The sequence below is a fragment of the Triticum aestivum genome, chromosome 1A (assembly GCF_018294505.1).
Source record: "Triticum aestivum cultivar Chinese Spring chromosome 1A, IWGSC CS RefSeq v2.1, whole genome shotgun sequence".
NCBI classification, from domain to species: Eukaryota; Viridiplantae; Streptophyta; class Magnoliopsida; order Poales; family Poaceae; genus Triticum; species Triticum aestivum.
Window position 1 is genome coordinate 84054929 of NC_057794.1, and position 19895 is coordinate 84074823.

Genomic DNA, 19895 nt, shown 5'->3' on the forward strand with positions numbered 1-19895 from the left:
GGGGGTATGAACCATAGAGAAGTTGGAATACATTAGGTTTAACACCAATATAAATAAATAATGAGTTCATTACAGTACGTTGAAGTGTTGGTTTGTTTTCTTATACTAACGGAGCTCACGAGATTTTCTATTGAGTTTTGTGTTGTGAAGTTTTCAAGTTCTTGGATAAGGATTTGATGGATTTTGGAACAAGGAGTGGCAAGAGCATAAGATTGGGGATGCCCAAGGCACCCCAAGGTAAAATTCAAGGACAAGGAAAAGCCTAAGCTTGGGGATGCCCCGGAAGGCATCCCCTCTTTCGTCCTCGTCTATCAGTAACTTTTCTTGAGGCTACATTTTTATTCACCACATGATATGTGTTTTGCTTGGAGCGTCTTGTATGATTTTAGTCTTTCCTTTTTAGTTTACCACAATTATCCTTGTTGTACACACCTTTTGGAGAGACACACATGAATCGGAATTTACTAGAATACTCTATGTGCTTCACTTATATCTTTTCAGCTAGATAATTTTGCTCTAGTGCTTCACTTATATCTTTTTAGAGCACGGTGGTTGTTTTATTTTATAGAAATTATTGATCTATCATGCTTCACTTATATTATTTTGATAGTCTTTTAGAACACCATGGTAATTTGCTTTGGCTATAAAATTAGTCCTAATATGATGGCATCCAAGATGGGTATAATAAAAACTTCCATATAAAGTGCATTGAATACTATGAGTAGTTTGATTCCTTATGATTGTTTTGAGATATGAAGATGGTGTTATTAGAGTCATGCAAGTTGAGTAGTTGCGGATTTGAGAGATACTTGTGTTAAAGTTTGTGATTCCGGTAGCATGCACGTATGGTGAATCGTTATGTGATGAAGTGGGAGCATGATTTATTTATTGATTGCCTTCCTTATGAGTGGTGGTCGGGGATGAGCGATGGTCTTTTCCTACCAATATACCCCCCTAGGAGCATGCATGTAGTACTTCGTGTTGATAAATAATAGATTTTTGCAATACGTATGTGAGTTCTTTATGACTAATGTTGAGTCCATGGATTATACGCACTCTCACCCTTCCACCATTGCTAGCCTCTCTAATACCGTGCACCTTTCGCCGGTATCATACAACCACCATATTCTATCCTCAAAACAGCGAGCATACCTACCTATTATGGCATTTCCATAGCCATTCCGAGATATATTGACGTGCAACTTTCCGCTATTCCATTTATTATGACACGCTCCATCATTGTCATATTGCTTTGCATGATCATGTAGTTTACAACGTATTTGTGGCAAAGCCACCTTTACAATTCTTTCATACATGTCACTCTTGATTCATTGCACATCCCGGTACACCGCCGGAGGCATTCACATAGAGTCATATTTTGTTCTAAGTATCGAGTTGTACTTCTTGAGTTGTAAGTAAATAAAAGTGTGATGATTTTTATTATTAGTGCATTGTCCCAAGTCAGGAAAGGATGATGGAGACTATAATTCCCCCAAAAGTCGGGATGAGACTCTGGACGATAAAAAAAGAGGCCATAAAAAAAGAGAAGGCCCAAATAAAAAAGAGAAAAAGAGAGAAGGGGCAATGCTACTATCCTTTTTCCACACTTGTGCTTCAAAGTAGCACCATGATCTTCATGATAGAGAGTCTTTTATTTGGTCACTTTCATATACTAGTGGGAATTTTTCATTATAGAACGTGTCTTGTATATTCCAATGGTGGGATTCCTCAAAATTGCCCTAGGTCTTCGTGAGCAAACAAGTTGGATGCACACCCACTTAGTTTCTTTTGTTGAGCTTTCGTACACTTATTACTCTAGCGCATCCGTTGCATGGCAATCCCTACTCACTCACATTGATATCTATCGACGGGCATCTCCATAGCCCATTGATATGCCTAGTCGATGTGAGACTATCTTCTTCTTTTTGTCTTCTACACAACCACCATTCTATTCCACCTATAGTGCTATGTCCATGGCTCACGCTCATGTATTGCGTGAAAGTTGAAAAAGTTTGAGAACATCAAAAGTATGAAACAATTGCTTGGCTTGTCATCGGGTTTGTGGATGATTTAAATATTTTGTGTAATGAAGATAGAGCATAGCCAGACTATATGATTTTGTAGGGATAGCTTTCTTTGGCCATGTTATTTTGAGAAAACATAATTGCTTGGTTAGTATGCTTGAAGTATTATTATTTTTATGTCAATATTAAAATTTTGTTTTGAATCTTTCGGATCTAAACATTCATGCCACAATAAACAAGATTACATTCAAAATTATGTTAGGCAACATTCCACATCAAAAATTCTGTTTTTATCATTTACCTACTCAAGGACGAGCAGGAATTAAGCTTGGGGATGCTGACGTCTCCAACATATCTATAATTTTTTTATTTTTCCATGCTATTATATTATCTGTTTTGGATGCTTAATGGGCTTTAATATGCACTTTTATATTATTTTTGGGACTAACCTGTTAACCAGAGGCCCAGTGCCAGTTGCTGTTTTTTTTGCCTATTTCAGTGTTTCGCAGAAAAGGAATATCAAACGGAATCCAAACGAAACGAAACCTTCGCGAGGATCTTTTTTGGAACAAACGCAATCCAAGAGACTTGGAGTGGAGGTCAAGGAAGCAACGAGGCGGCCACTAGGTAGGGAGGCGCGCCCAGGGGGTAGGTGTGCCCCCCACCCTCGTGGGCCCCTCGTAGCTCCACCGACCTACTTCTTTTGGCTATATATACTCGTATACCGTGAAAACATCCAGGGGAGCCACAAAACCACTTTTCCACCGCGCGACCTTCTGTACCCGTGAGATCCCATCAGGGGACCTTTTCCGGTGATATGCCGGAGGGGGATTCGATCACGGAGGGCTTCTACATCAACACTATAGCCTCTCCGATGATGTGTGAGTAGTTTGCCACATACATTCGGGTCCATACTTATTAGCTAGATGGCTTCTTCTCTCTCTTTGGATCTCAATACGAAGTTCTCCTCGATGTTCTTGGAGATCTATTCGATGTAATTCTTTTTGCGGTGTGTTTGTCGAGATCCGATGAATTGTGGGTTTATGATCAAGATTATCTTTGAACAATATTTAATTCTTCTCTGAATTCTTATATGCATGATTTGATATCTTCGCAAGTCTCTTCGAATTATCGGTTTAGTTTAGCCTACTAGATTGATCTTTCTTGCAATGGGAGAAATGCTTAGCTTTGGTTCAATGTTGCGGTGTCCTTTCCCAGTGATAGTAGGGACTGTATTGTTGCCATCGAGGATAAAAAGATGGGGTTTATATCATATTGCCTGAGTTTATCCCTCTACATCATGTCATCTTGCCTAATGCGTCACTCCATTCTTATGAACTTAATACTCTAGATGCATGCTGGATAGTGGTCGATGTGTGGAGTAATAGTAGTAGATGCAGAATCATTTCGGTCTACTTGACATGGACGTGATGCCTATGTTCATGATCATGCCTAGATATTCTCATAACTATGCGCTTTTCTATCAATTGCTCAGCAGTAATTTGTTCACCCACCTAATTTATGTTATCTCAAGAGAAGCCAATAGTGAAACCTATGGCCCCCGGGTCTATTTCATATCATATAAGTTTCCGATCTACAATTTTACTATTTTTTCTTTATTTTGCAATCTTTACTTTCCAATCTATACAACAAAAATACCAAAAATATTTATCTTAATATCTTTATCAGATCTCACTTTTGCAAGTGGCCGTGAAGGGATTGACAACCCCTTTATTGTGTTGGTTGCAAGGTTCTTGATTGTTTGTGCAGGTACTAGGCAATTTGCGTGTAGTCTCCTACTGGATTGATACCTTGGTTCTCAAAAACTTAGGGAAATACTTACGCTACTTTGCTGCATCACCCTTTCCACTTCAAGGGAAAACCAACGCATGCTCAAGAGGTAGCAATCACCAACCCTTCTCCATCGCCAATTTCATGATTCTCCTCACAGGGAGTGAGTAATTCCTCCGTAGGCTCGCTGGTCGGTGAGGAGTTGGGTGAGATTCATCATGTAATCGAGTTAGGTTTGTTAGGGCTTGATCCCTAGTATCCACTATGTTATTAGATTGATGTTGCTATGCCTTTGCTATGCTTAATGCTTGTCACTTTGGGCCCGAGTGCCATGAACTCGGATCTGAACTGTTTATGTTATCATCATTATATCCATATTTTAGATCCAATCTTGCAAGTTATAGTCACCTACTACGTGTTATGATCCGGTAACCCTGGAGTGACAATAACTGGGACTTCTTCCGGTGATTACCGTAGTTTGAGGAGTTCATGTATTCACTATCTGTTAATGCTTTGTTTCGGTTCTCCATTAAAAGGAGGCCTTAATATCCCTTAGTTTCCAATATGGACCCCACTGCCACGGGAGCGTATGACAAAAGATGGCATGCAAGTTCTTTTAATAAAGCACGTGATACGTCTCCAACGTATCTATAATTTTTGATTTTTCCACGCTATTATATTACCTGTTTTGGATGTTAATGGGCTTATTTATACAATTTTATATTATTTTTGGGACTAACCTACTAACCCAAGGCCCAGTGCAAATTACTGTTTTTTTACCTATTTCAGTGTTTCGCAGAAAAGGAATATCAAAAGGAATAAAACCTTCGGGAGAGTTATTTTTGGAACAAACATGATCTAGGAGACTTGGAGTGGACGTCAAGAAATCAATGAGGAGGCCACGAGGCAGGGAGGTGCGCCTGACCACCCCCCCCCCCCGGGCGCAGCCCCCAACCTCGTGGGCCCCTCGTGGCTCCACCGACTTACTTCTTCCTCCTATATATGTCCACATACCCCGAAAACATCCAGGAGCACCACGAAACCCTATTTCCACCGCCGCAACCTTCTGTACCCAAGAGATCCCATCTTGGGGCCTTTTTCGGAGCTCCGCCGGAGGGGGAATCGATCACGGAGGGCTTCTACATCAAAACCATAGCTATCTCCGATGATGTGTGAGTAGTTTACCTCAGACCTTCAGGTCCATAGTTATTAGCTAGATGGCTTCTTCTCTCTCTTTGGATCTCAATACAAAGTTCTCCTCGATCTTATTGGAGATCTATTCGACGTAACTCTTTTTGCGGTGTGTTTGTCGAGATCTGATGAATTGTGGGTTTATGATCAAGATTATCTATGAACAATATTTGATTCTTCTCTGAAATCTTTTATAAATGGTTTTTTATCTTTGCAAGTCTCTTCGAATTATCAGTTTGGTTTGGCCTACTAGATTGATCTTTCTTGCAATGGGAGAAGTGCTTAGCTTTGGGTTCAATATTGTGGTGTCCTTTCCCAGTGACAGCAGGGGCAGCAAGGCACGTATTGTATTGTTTCCATCGAGGATAAAAAGATGGGGTTTATATCATATTGCTTGAGTTTATCCCTCTACATCATGTCATCTTGCTTAATGTGTTACTCTATTCTTATGAACTTAATACTCTAGATGCATGCAAGATAACGGTCGATGTGTGGAGTAATAGTAGTAGATTGATAATTGTTTCGGTCTACTTGTCGCGGACGTGATGCCTATATACATGATCATGCCTAGATATTCTCATAATTATGCACTTTTCTATCAATTGCTCGACAGTAATTCGTTCACCCACCGTAATACTTATGCTATCTTGAGAAATGCCACTAGTGAAACCTATGCCCCGGGTCTATTCTCTATTATATTAATATCCGGTCAACTAGCTATTTCTGGCGTCGTTTATTTTGCAATCTTTACTTTTAATCTATATCATAAAAATACCAAAAATATTTATCTTACTATTATTATTATCTCTACTTGATCTCACTCTCGTAAGTGACCGTGAAGGGATTGACAACCCCTTTATCACGTTGGTTGCGAGGTTCTTATTTGTTTGTGTAGGTACGAGGGACTTGCGTGTAGTCTCCTACTGGATTGATACCTTGGTTCTCAAAAACTGAGGGAAATACTTACGCTACTTTGCTGCATCACCCTTTCCTCTTCAAGGGAAAACCAACGCAGTGCTGAAGAGGTAGAAAGAAGGATTTCTGGCGCCGTTGCCGGGGAGATCTATGCACAAGTCAAGGCGTACCAAGTACCCATCACAAACTCTTATCCCTCGCATTACATTATTTGCCATTTGCCTCTCGTTTTCCTCTCCCCCACTTCACCCTCGTCGTTTTATTCGCCCTCTTTTTCCGTTCCCCTTCTCTTTTCCGTTCGTCTCTTTTCACTTGCTTCTTGTGTGCTTGTGTGTTGGATTGTTTGTCACGATGGCTCAAGATAATACTAAATTGTGAGACTTTTCGAATACCAAAAATAATGATTTTATTAGCACTCCGATTACTCTTCTTACTGATGCTGAATCTTGTGAAATTAATACTGCTTTGCTGAATCTTGTCATGAAAGATCCGTTTTCTGGCCTTCCTAGTGAAGATGCCGCTACCCATCTAAACAGCTTTGTTGATTTGTGTGATGTGCACAAGAAGAAAGATGTGGATAATGATATTGTTAAATTGAAGCTATTCCCGTTTATGCTTAGAGATCGTGCTAAAACTTGGTTTTCGTCTTTGCCTAAAAGTAGTATCGATTCATGGAATAAGTGCAAAGATGCTTTTATCTCTAAGTATTTTCCTCCTGCTAAGATCATCTCTCTTAGAAACGATAATAAGAATTTTAAGCAACTTGATCATGAACATGATGCAAAAGCTTGGGAGAGGATGAAATTAATGATACGTAATTACCCTACACATGGTTTGAATCTTTGGATGATTATACAAAAAAATTATGCCAGATTGAATTTTGCTTCTAGAAATCTTTTAGATTCGGCCGCGGGAGGTACTTTTATGGAAATCACTTTAGGAGAAGCTACTAAACTCCTAGATAATATAATGGTTAATTATTCTCAATGGCACACTGAAAGATCTACTAGTAAAAAGGTGCATGCAATAGAAGAAATTAATGTTTTGAATGGAAAGATGGATGAACTATGAAATTGTTTGCTAATAAGAGTGTTTCTTCTGATCCTAATGATATGCCTTTGTCTACTTTGATTGAGAATAATAATGAATCTATGGATGTGAATTTTGTTGGTAGGAACAATTTTGGTAATAAAGCGTAAAGAGGTAATTTTAATCATAGGCCGTTTCCTAGTAATTCCTCTAATAATTATGGTAATTCCTACAACAATTCTTGTGGAAATTATAATAAGATGCCCTCTGATTTTGAATCTAATATTAAAGAATTTATTAGTTCGCAAAAGAGTTGCAATGCTTTGATTGAAGAAAAACTGTCTAAGATTGATGAGTTGGCTAGGAACGTGGATAGAATTTCTCTTGATGTTGATTCTTTGAAACTTAGATCTATTCCACCTAAGCAGGATATCAATGAGTCCCTCAAAGCTATGAGAATTTCCATTGATGAGTGCAAAGAAAGAACCGCTAGGATGCGTGCTATAAAAGATTGCTTTATGAAAGCATGTTCTTCTAGTTTTCATGATAATAAGGATGAAGATCTAAAAGTGATTGATGTGTCCCCTATTAAAACTTTGTTTTTCAATATGAATCTTGATAATAAAGGGACTGGAGATGAGTCAACTTTAGTTAACGGGCGTTCCAATGATTCGGAGTTTTTAGATCTTGATGCAAAAATTAATAAAAGTGGGATTGGAGAGGTCAAAACTTTAGATAACAATGAACCCACGATTTTGGATCTCAAGGAATTTAATTATGATAATTGTTGTTTAATAGATTGTATTTCCTTGTTGCAATCCGTGCTAAATTCTTCGCATGCTTTTTATCAAAATAAAGCTTTTACTAAACATATCATTGATGCTTTACTGCAATCTTATGAAGAAAGGCTTGAATTGGAAGTTTCTATCCCTAGAAAACTTTATGATGAGTGGGAACCCACTATTAAAATTAAAATTAAAGATCATGAATGTTATGCTTTATCTGATTTGGGTGCTAGCGTTTCCACGATTCCAGACACTTTGTGTGATGTGTTAGGTTTCCGTGAATTTGATGATTGTTCTTTAAATTTGCACCTCGCGGATTCCACTACTAAGAAACCTATGGGAAGAATTAATGATGTTCTTATTGTTGCAAATAGGAATTATGTGCCCGTAGATTTCATTGTTCTTGATATAGATTGCAATCCTACATGTCCCATTATTCTTGGTAGGCCTTTCCTTAGAACGATTGGTGCAATTATTGATATGAAATAAGGGAATATTAGATTCCAATTTCCATTAAGGAAGCGCATGGAACACTTTCCGAGAAATAAAATTAAATTACCTGATGAATCTATTATGAGAGCCAATTATGGATTGCATACCAAAGATGATAACACCTAGATCTTATTGGGGAACGTTGCAGAAAACAAAAAATTTCCTGCGGTTTCACCAAGATCGATCTAGGAGTTCATCTAGCAACGAGTGATTAGATGCATCTACGTACCTTGTAGATCGCGAGCGGAAGCGTTCAAAGAACGGGGATGAGGGAGTCGTACTCGACGTGATTCGAATCACCGAAGATCCTAGCACCGAACGGACGGCACCTCCGTGTTCAACACACGTATGGAACAGCCACGTCTCCTCCTTCTTGATCCAGCAAGGGGGGAGGAGAGGTTGAGGGAGATGGCTCCAGCAGCAGCATGACGGCGTGGTGATGATGGAGCTGCAGTACTCCGGCAGGGCTTCCCTAAGCACTATGGAGGAGGATGATGTGTTGGAGAGGGAGAGGGAGGCACCAAAGGCATAGGTAAGAAGTCCTCCATCTCCCCCACTATATATAGGAGGGCCAAGGGGGGGCGCCGGCCCTAGGAGATCTAATCTCCTAGGGGGTGCGGCCAAGGGGAGGAATCCCTCCTCCCCAAGGCACCTAGGAGGTGCCTTCCCCTCCTAGGACTCTTCCTCCTTGAAACCCTAGGCGCATGGGCCTCTTGGGGCTGGTGCCCTTGGCCCATGTATGCCAAGGCGCACCTCCTACAGCCCATGCGGCCCCCCGGAACAGGTGGCCCCACCCGGTGGACCCCCGGGACCCTTCCGGTGGTCCCGGCACAATACCGATGACCCCCAAACTTGTCCTGATGGCCGAAATAGGACTTCCCATATATAAATATTTACCTCCGGACCATTCCGGAACTCCTCGTGACGTCCGGGATCTCATCCGGGACTCCGAACAACATTCGGGTTACTGCATATACATATCCCTACAACCCTAGCGTCACCGAACCTTAAGTGTGTAGACCCTACGGGTTTGGGAGACATGTAGACATGACCGAGATCGCTCTCCGGTCAATAACCAACAACGGGATCTGGATACCCATGTTGGCTCCCACATGCTCCTCGATGATCTCATCGGATGAACCACGATGTCGAGGATTCAAGCAACCCCGTATACAATTCCATTTGTCAACCGGTATGTTACTTGCCCGAGATTTGATCATCGGTATCCCAATACCTCGTTCAATCTCGTTACCGGCAAGTCACTTTACTCGTACCGTAATGCATGATCCCGTGACCAGACACTTGGTCACTTTGATCTCATTATGATGATGCATTATCGAGTGGGCCCAGTGATACCTCTCTGTCATACGGAGTGACAAATCCCAGTCTTGATCCGTGTCAACCCAACAGACAATTTCGGAGATACCCGTAGTATACCTTTATAGTCACCCAGTTACGTTGTGACATTTGGTATACCCAAAGCACTCCTACGATATCCGGGAGTTACACGATCTCATGGTCTAAGGAAAAGATACTTTGACATTGGAAAACTCTAGCAAACGAACTATACAATCTTATGCTATGTTTAGGATTGGGTCTTGTCCATCACATCATTCTCCTAATGATGTGATCTCGTTATCAATGACATCCAATGTCCATAGTCAGGAAACCATGACTATCTGTTGATCAACGAGCTAGTCAACTAGAGGCTTACTAGGGACATGTTGGTGTCTATTATTCACACATGTATTACGATTTCCGGATAACACAATTATAGCATGGATAAAGACAATTATCATGAATAAGGAAATATAATAATAATGCTTTTATTATTGCCTCTAGGGCATATTTCCAACAGATCTATCCTTGCTTTTATGCCTAGCTAGGGGCGTTAAACGATAGCGCTTGTTGGGAGGCTACCCAATTTTATTTTTGTTCCTTGCTCTTTGGTTCTGTTTAGTAATAAATAATTCATGTGGCCTCTGTTTAGATGTGGTTTTATGTTTTTAATTAGTGTTTGTGCCAAGTAGAATCTTTGGGAAGACTTGGGGAAAGTCTTCGCGATCTTGCTGTAAAAAACAGAAACATTAGCGCTCACGAGATTTGCTGCCATTTTTTACTCCAGAGTGCGATTAGGTTGATTCTCTTTGCAGATGATTAATAGATAAATTCCTCACGTCCAGAAATTTATTTTAGAATTTTTGGGATAACATAAGTATTCGATGCCTACAGATTACTACAGACTGTTGTGTTTTTGACAATTCTGTTTTTCGCGTGTTGTTTGCTTATTTTGATGAATCTATGGCTATTATCGGAGGTTATAAACCATAGAGAAGTTGGAATACAGTAGGTTTAACACCAAAATAAATAAATAATGAGTTCATTACAGTACCTTAAGTGGTGGTTTGTTTTCTTATACTAAAGGAGCTCATGAGATTTTCTGTTTAAGTTTTGTGTTGTGAAGTTTTCAAGTTTTGGGTAAAGATTTGATGGATTATGGAATAAGGAGTGGCAAGAGCCTAAGTTTGGGGATGCCCAAGGCGCCCCAAGGTAAAATTCAAGGACAAAAAAAGCCTATGCTTGGGGATGCCCCGGAAGGCATCCCCTCTTTCGTCTTCTTCTATCGATAACTTTACTTGAGGCTGTATTTTTATTCACCACATGATATGTGTTTTGCTTGGAGCGTCGTGTATGATTTGAGTCTTTGATTTTTTAGTTTACCACAATTATCCTTTGTTGTACACACCTTTTTGGAGAGACACACATGAATTGGAATTTATTAGAATACTCTATGTGCTTCACTTATATCTTTTGAGCTAGATAATTTTGCTTTAGTGCTTCACTTATATCTTTTAGAGCACGGTGGTGGTTTTATTTTATAGAAATTATTGATCTCTCATGCTTCACTTATATTATTTTGAGAGTCCTTTAGAACAGCATGGTAATTTGCTTTGGTTATAAAGTTAGTCCTAATAAGATAGGCATCCAAGATGGGTATAATAAAAACTATCATAAAACATGCATTGAATACTATGAGGAGTTTGATACTTGATGGTTGTTTTGAGATATGGAGATGGTGATATTAGAGTCATGCTAGTTGAGTAGTTGTGAATTTGAGAAATACTTGTCTTGAAGTTTGTGATTCTCGTTGCATGCACATATGGTGAACCGTTATGTGATGATGTCAGAGCATGATTTATTTATTGATTGTCTTCCTTATGAGTGGCGGTCGGGGACAAGCGATGGTATTTTCCTTCCAATCCATCCACATATGAGCATGCGAATAGTACTTTGTTTCGATAACTAATAAATTTTTGCAATAATTATGTGAGTTCTTTATGACTAATGTTGAGTCCATGGATTATACGCACTCTCACCCTTCCACCATTGCTAGCCTCTCTAGTACCACACAACTTTCACCGGTACCTTAAACCCAGCATATACCTTCCACAAAACAGCCACCATACCTACCTATTATGGCATTTCCATAGCCATTCTGAGATATATTGCCATGCAACTTTCCACTGTTCCGTTATTATGACACGCTTCATCGTTGTCATATTGCTTTGCATGATCATGTAGTTGACATCGTATTTGTGGCAAAGCCACCGTTCATAACTCTTTCATACATGTCACTCATGGTTCATCGCATATCCCGGTACACCGCCGGAGGCATTCACATAGAGTCATATTTTGTTCTAAGTATTGAGTTGCAAGTAAATAAAAGTGTGATGATCATCATTATTAGAGCATTGTCCCAAGTGAGGAAAGGATGATGGAGACTATGATTCCCCCACAAGTCGGGATGAGACCCCGGACGAAAAGAAAAAAAGGAAAGAAAAGAGGCCATAAAAAAAGAAGGCCCAAATAAAAAAATATGAGAGAAAAAGAGAGAAGGGACAATGTTACTATCATTTTTCCACACTAGTGCTTCAAAGTAGCACCATGATCTTCATGATAGAGAGTCTCCTATGTTGTCACTTTCATATAATAGTGGGAATTTTACATTATAGAACTTGGCTTGTATATTCCAATGATGGGCTTCCTCAAAATGCCCTAGGTCTTCGTGAGCAAGCGAGTTGGATGCACACCCACTTAGTTTCTGTTGTTGAGCTTTCATACACTTATAGCTCTAGTGCATCCGTTGCATGGCAATCCCTACTCACTCACATTGATATCTATTGATGGGCATCTCCATAGCCTGTTGATACGCCTATTTGATGTGATACTATCTTCTCCTTTTTGTCTTCTCCACAACCACCATTCTATTCCACCTATAGTGATATGTCCATGGCTCACGCTCATGTATTGCATGAAGATTGAGAAAGTTTGAGAACACCAAAAGTATGAAACAATAGCTTGGCTTGTCATCGGGTTTGTGCATGATTAAATACTTTGTCTGATGAAGATAGAGCATAGCCAAACTATATGATTTTGTAGGGATAACTTTCTTTGGCCAAGTTATTTTGAGAAGACATGATTGCTTTGTTAGTATGCTTGACGTATTACTATTCTTATGTCAATATTAAACTTTTCTCTTGATTCTTTCAGATCTGAACATTCATGCCACAGTAATGAAAATTATATTGAGAAATATGTTAGGTAGCACTCCACATCAAAAATTCTATTTTTATCATTTACCTACTCGAGGACGAGCAGGAATTAAGCTTGGGGATGCTTGATACGTCTCCAACCTATCTATAATTTTTTATTGTTCCATGCTATTATATTATCTGTTTTGGATGTTAATGGGCTTATTTATTGTAGCGACCCGACCCGAATGGATCAAGTCTCTATGCTTAAGTGTCATTCCTGGACCGGTATGCTGACACACATAGTACTCGAGGATTTATAACAGAGGTAAATCACATGTAAAAGTAACATGAATACTATTACCTCAATCCAAAATAGCAGAAGTAACAAGGTTGTGGATTCCCATCAACACCAATGGCAAAGTTGAGTGTAGAAATCGTAACCCTAACGTATCACTTACTCGTCGTAAGATAATCCTGCAACATGAGACGTTGCAGCCACAAAGGGTCAGTACATTGAATGTACTGGCAAATTCACACCATAGAGAGAAATGATGAACAATGGCTATCACTACATGCATATATGGCTGGTGGAAAAGCTCTATGGTTATAAGGTTTTTGTGAAAAGCCAATTTTTTCCTACTGCAAAGGAATAAATTTTATTTAACTATCATGGTGGTTGTTGAACATTGAGAATGGTTGACAGCATTCTCAATCCCAATTAAGTAACATCATTAAACCCAGCAAACTTAATTTAAAGTAACATGATGAGATTCACATGATAATCCAAGTACTAGATACTCAAGATGTCCATAATCGGGGACACGGCTAATCATGATTAGTTTATACACTTTATAGTGGTTTGCGCACTTTTCCCCACAAGACTCGATCTCCTCCGTTGGATTTCTCGCACTACATGGTGTTTGAGAAACGGATGACCGAGACATAGTCTTTCAGAAGTGTTTGCACCTTACGATGGGTAGACCGTACCACCTACAACCCCTACATGTGCTAGTCTACCACTGTAAGAGTTCACACGACTTAATCAACTATGTTAGAGCCCATAATAGCTTGTGGCTGCACACGGAAGTTTCTAGTATGAATAATCTCATGATCCCTTTGAGCCTGGGTGGTGGTCCATAAAAAACAGGCAATCTTGGAATACCTAGGTGCCTAGATAGGCAATCGCTGGAATACCGAGGTGCCTCAATCCACCCAGATGTGTGTTAAAGCTGCCACCTTAAGTAAACCATTAATTAACAATGTCACATCTGTCATGAATACTCTCAACCCAATCCACGTCTACGAGCATAGCATGGCAATATAAGCATAACGTAAAAGTAACTCCCAAGGTTTGAATGCAGGGCAATAGGTTCTTACCTCATCAAGTACTTCCCAGTACCCACATGTTATCAATCCTACTCATGCAATGTTTGAGGGTGAAACTAATGCATAAAAACTGGGTATGAAAAGGATATGATCAAAGTGTGAACTTGCCTGCAATGTTGATGAAGATGATTCACACTCAAAACTCTTGATAGCTCTACTCGTCACACTCTGGTCAATCTATCGTAAGCAAGCAATAGTAACCACACATAAGCAATCACTCAAAAGATCAGAAAGAACGAAGAATACGATTCGGAAAACATCAAAAATAAGCAAATAACTCTTTCTACATAAAACAATTTCTAAGAGTACCAAAATCATGTGAATTTGGCCTTATCAGAAAGTTTTTGTCAAGAGCTTCGATTTGCAAAAAGAATCAACTAAATCGGAGTTACGAAACTCAAGTTATGATCAAACGAAGTTTGAATTCAAATCTGATCTAATTCAAATTTTAAACTTTTCAAAAACATGTTTGAGTTGAATTACTGGATAGAGGAGATTTTAACGAAGAAGTGAGCGTTGGTTTCGTTGGATTTGGATAAACGAGCGAAAAGTTGTAGACGTTTGAAACAGAGGGACTAATGTGTAAAAGAAATACTACCAATAGGTCCCTGACTGAAAAATATCAGAAAAAGAAAAACTAAAAAGCGAACGTTCGTTACAGAACGCTAAAGAACGAAAGTCGTTCGCTGAGTATACCTAACCAGTGAACGTTCGCAAAATAACTTAACCTAAAAAAATTAACCGATCTAAACTAGAAAAACCGAGCGGGTTTACGGGTTATACCGGCTCGGCGTTTTAGGCGGAGAAAACTGCCGGCGAAACGGGAAGGCGAATGGCGGACGGTGGGCGGCTCCGGTGAACTCGGGGACGGTGGCTTCGGGCGTCACGGGAGGCAGCGAAGGCGTCGGGGAGGGGCGACGCTGGGCGGCGGGTGCGGTGGTGGTGACGGCGGTGGTCGTCGGCGGTGAGAGAGGTGGCTTCGGGCGGAGCTTGGCAGATCTAGCCGGCGGCGCGAGATGCGGGAGAAGGCGGCGCTGGTAGAGAGGAAAACGGGGCCTGGGCCCGCGCTATTTATAGGAGGGGAGGGGCGGCGCGGTGGCGTGCGGGAGGGGGCAGAGGAGGCAGCGCGAAGCACGGCGGCGGCGATCCGTGCTTCCTCGGGACTCTGTCCTGAGCTAGAAGACGGCGAGGCGTGCCGTTGGGCCGGCTGGGCCGTGGCCTGGCTAGCTGGGCCGGCCCAGTCCGGTCGGTCTAGGAGTTTTTAAAAAAAACTTCCAGACAAATAAAATAATAACGACAAAAATAAAAATATTATATAGGCATATAATATATCAAAATTTTTAGAAAAAGATTCTCTACGACATGAACTTTTTTATAGTGCCAAATAAAATCCACCCAAAATCCAATAATTCAAAGAGTGCTACTGGTCTAATAAATCCAATAAAAAATCATTTTAAAAATACCAAAATGATTTCAAATAATTTTTTCTCCAATTTTCTATTGTAGCGAATCATGTTACCCTATTTTCCATGTGTTTTGTTTTTGGAGAAAAATAATTTGAATAAAACTCAAATAACCCAAATTAAAAAAATAATTATCTCAAATGGATTTTAAAATTTGAGTTTCTTTGAAACTCCCAACTTATATTTCATAAGTTTTGAAGAAGCCATTTTATCTTCGCTCTTGAAAATCATTGAGCTGCTTAAAGTTTCTGAATTTGAAATATTTTCAAATGAAATTCAAATCTTTTCAAAAACCCTTTTCATTTATTTAAATGGAAGAAGTCATGTCATCTTCTCTCGAGGGTTTTGTATTTGAAAAGAATTTGAATTCACGGAGAACAAAATGCAAAAGGTGAAAGTTTGGGAAAGTCCTTTTATTCCCTCTCATTTAACTTTCCAAAAAGTTTCGAATTTCACTCAATCATTCACACAACAATCAAACAATCAATCAATCTATCTATTTAATATAACATTCCAAAATTTAGAATTTTGGGATGTTACAAACCTACCCCCCTTAAAATGAATCTCGTCCTCGAGATTCGGAGAGTCTAGAAAGTAATAGGTTAGGTTTGGGGTCTCCTCAAAATCCATTGATTGTCGCTGTAAGGGGGTTTGGGGTGCTACCACCCTTAGAAGCATGGTTACGGTTCCATCAAAACTCATATATTTCATCCATATTGTTAACAGTGTCGGTCTTCTCAGATCTTCAGGATAATTCCTTATCTGGGCTCTTTCGGTAGTGGCATAACCTTTTCCTCAATTCTTGTATCTTTCATCTAGGTAAGGTTCTTCTGTGACTGGGTCTTCTTAGTTGACGGGTCTGGCGCCAATACTAATCAACTATCGATATCTCATGGTGGTCAACAATTTATGGTTTCTCCTGTAGGAAATGGGTCTGGGTTGATCCTCAGCGTATAACCTACGGTTGGCAAAAAGCTGCCGTGTACAAGGGAAAATTCTTATACCATTCTAAGGTTTAACAAGGTTTAATATCATCGTCTCTCTACTATAGGCAAGTCACTCAGATTTACCATCCCATATAGCAAGGCGAACAATAAGAGTAAGTCGGTATGGTGATCAATCCATCCCGCACCCAAATCATTACCTTGTATACGGTTTAGCGAATCTCGCATTCTAACACTTGGTCATCCTCACAAGCATTGCAGAATTTCTTGTCCATGAACTGCGTTCAGAATAATCCATTGATTCTGCAAGCCAAACAAACATCTATCGTTCCTTCACAACCCTCAGGTTTTGCGTTACTCCTATAAAATCATATATCGATAAGGGCATATCCTCTTCCAGGGTTTTTCCTTTAGCAAGAGTGTGCTTGCTTCTTGGCAGGTCCTGGGCCTGTGGGTTATGGCTCATCTCATCACTTGTAAACCTTGAACTCCTCCTCTGGGCAACTGATCATTATTCAAACTTCCAACTTCCTAGTATTCTTAAATCCATCCAATTGTACTGTCTTCTTTCCTTCTATTGGCACCAAACTAGGACATGATTACTCAGACTCATCATGGAGTTTCCATTGATCCATATTTCCGACATCATACCTCCTTTATATCCAATAGGAATTTATCTCTTCATCCTCGTGGGATATCCCTCATACCGAGATAAAAACTTATACTTGTGGAGTCCATACTCTACTTCGTGGAGCATCATTATCCTTTCCAGGGTCAAGCGTCCTTACAGGGGAATATTGGCCATCTCTGCATGGCACTTCTTCAAATGGGAAACGTGAAACACATCATGAACTCCTGACAGTCCTTCGGGTGACTCCAACTTGTTGTCCACTTCTCCCATACACTCCAAAACTCGGTATGGTCCTACAAATCTAGGGGCTAACTTTCCCTTAACTCCAAATCGTTTAACTCCTTGCAGAGCGGACACACGAAGACATGCTCTGTCTCCAATTTCATAGACTACCTCCTTGAGTTTTTGAGTCTACATAACTCTTCTGCCTGGACTGAGCTACCTTCAGTCTATCTCGAATAAACTTAACATTCTCTTCTGACTCCTTGATCACATTTGGTCCAAACAACTGACGGTCTCCAACTTCATCCCACACACTCTTGGGGTATCACACATATCGAGACAAAACTCGTATTCATTTTGTCCGAAATCCACTCAGTGGAGTATCCTTATCTTTTCCAGTGGTCAAGGGTTCTTACAGGGTACTACCACCCTTAAAATGCACAAATCTTCCATAGACCATATTTCTCATATCCTCGCTGTCAGGACCCCGACTCGATGTCACATTGATCTAGCCGGTAACACCTCATATCACTTTGCGGCCTCACGCACGGTATTCCCACGGGTGTCGCCTTACCTTTGCCCGGGACCGTTTGCGCCTTTTGGCTCACGTATATGATAGTGTTGCTAGCATCCATATGATAAGGAGCCCGGGCTGACATGACTAGTCGTAAACCCAAAGTGGCACAGACTTACAGGGACAGGCATCCATGACCCAGCTCCGAACATGTCGGTCATCAGCAAATGGGTCCGGGCTGTAACACTGGGCTAGCAGGACTCCGGTAAACCAGGCTGTAGCGGGCTAACAGGACTCCGGTACTCAAAGCGTGACATTTCCCTGAAGGGACAGACACAGGAACGAAGAAGGACACATGCCGGCCAGCCTAAGTGTTCCAGAGCAGTAGCAAGCTACCATGGCTCAGCGGTAACACTAGGAGACATTTCCCGGTAAGAGAGGCTACTAAAGATAAACAACTAGATAGTCAGATCCCACACATACCAAGCATTTCAATCATACACACAATATGCTCGATATGTGCAAATACAACGAAGCATCACAACATGACTCTACGACACAAGTACTTTATTTAAGGCTCAGGGAGCCATACATAACATACACAAAGGTACGGGTCTCACGACCCAACATACAAGTCATACAGTCATACAAACCAGCAGCGAAAGTACATTGTCTGAGTACAGACAACTAGTAAAATAAAAGAGGCTTGGAAAGCCTAGCTATACTACGTGGTCCATCACAAGCTCAGGGTCACCACCTGGGTCTTTAGCCTACTCGTTGATGTCAACGTCTACATAGAACCCATCAGAAGGGGTTGCAGCGTCTTCTGTAAAAATGTAGATTATAGCAACATGAGTACAAAGGTACTCAGCAAGACTTACATCAGATCCTACATACATGCATAGTATCAAGAAGGGTTGGTGGAGTTATTGCAGCAAGCCAGCTTTGACTCTTGGCTAGGCTATCCTACGATACTTCAATTTGAAATGGTTTTGCGCACACGAGTCCACTACTCACCACTTCAATACACTACCAAGGATCCACCTCCGTCTTCCTACGGAAGAGCCATTCTCGGTACTCACACTTATCTTGAGGCTTTTAGTAGTTTCCATTTGCTTGTCTATGAACTGTATAGGCAACCAAGTAGTCCTTTACCGCGGACGCGGCTATTCGAATAGATCATGTTAACCCTGCAGGGGTGTACTTCTTCATACATGTTTCCACCACTTAGCGTCTGCACACGACATGTGCTCGGCAGACTTCAAGCGAAAGCCGACGTGGGTGTAGACCACGACCTACCTAAACACTTAAGGCTCTAGTCCAGGTTTATCGCCTATTCAGGTTCCATCCGCAGGGAGTCCGGCCGAGGTTTCCCATACGGCCCCGAACGATGTGAACAAGGTTCCCGAGATACCTAACGGGTATTCGGTACACCCGGCCACGTACCTACCGCATCACAGCCCACCCCTACGGTCAGCGCTGTCCACAGCCTCCAATAGGCTACAAACACCAGAAACTACTTGCAACTCCTGGACAGAGAGCTAGGGTGAATAAGAAGTCGAGCGGGGTCATATTTCAGGGCCCAATGCATGGTAGTAGCTGTATCTTAAATCACATATACAGATCTCAGTGCTTAAGGTCGGCTTCAATGAAACAACCCACCATGTACTCCTACATGGCCTCTCATCGATACCTTTACCAAATCGTGTTCACCACACCACTCTCATTACCGACATAAACATTTCACTCTAGCCCATCACCCAGATGAACCAGACCTGACACGACTCTAAGCATAGCAGGCATAGCAAGGTAGGAACAACACATACACATGGCTCAATCAACTCCTACACATGCTAGTGGGTTTCATCTAGTTACTGTGGCAATGACAGGTCATGCAGAGGAAATGGGTTCAACTACCGTAGCACACAGCAGTTTGAAACGCGTTGTCTTAATGCAGTAAAAGAGAGCAGGAG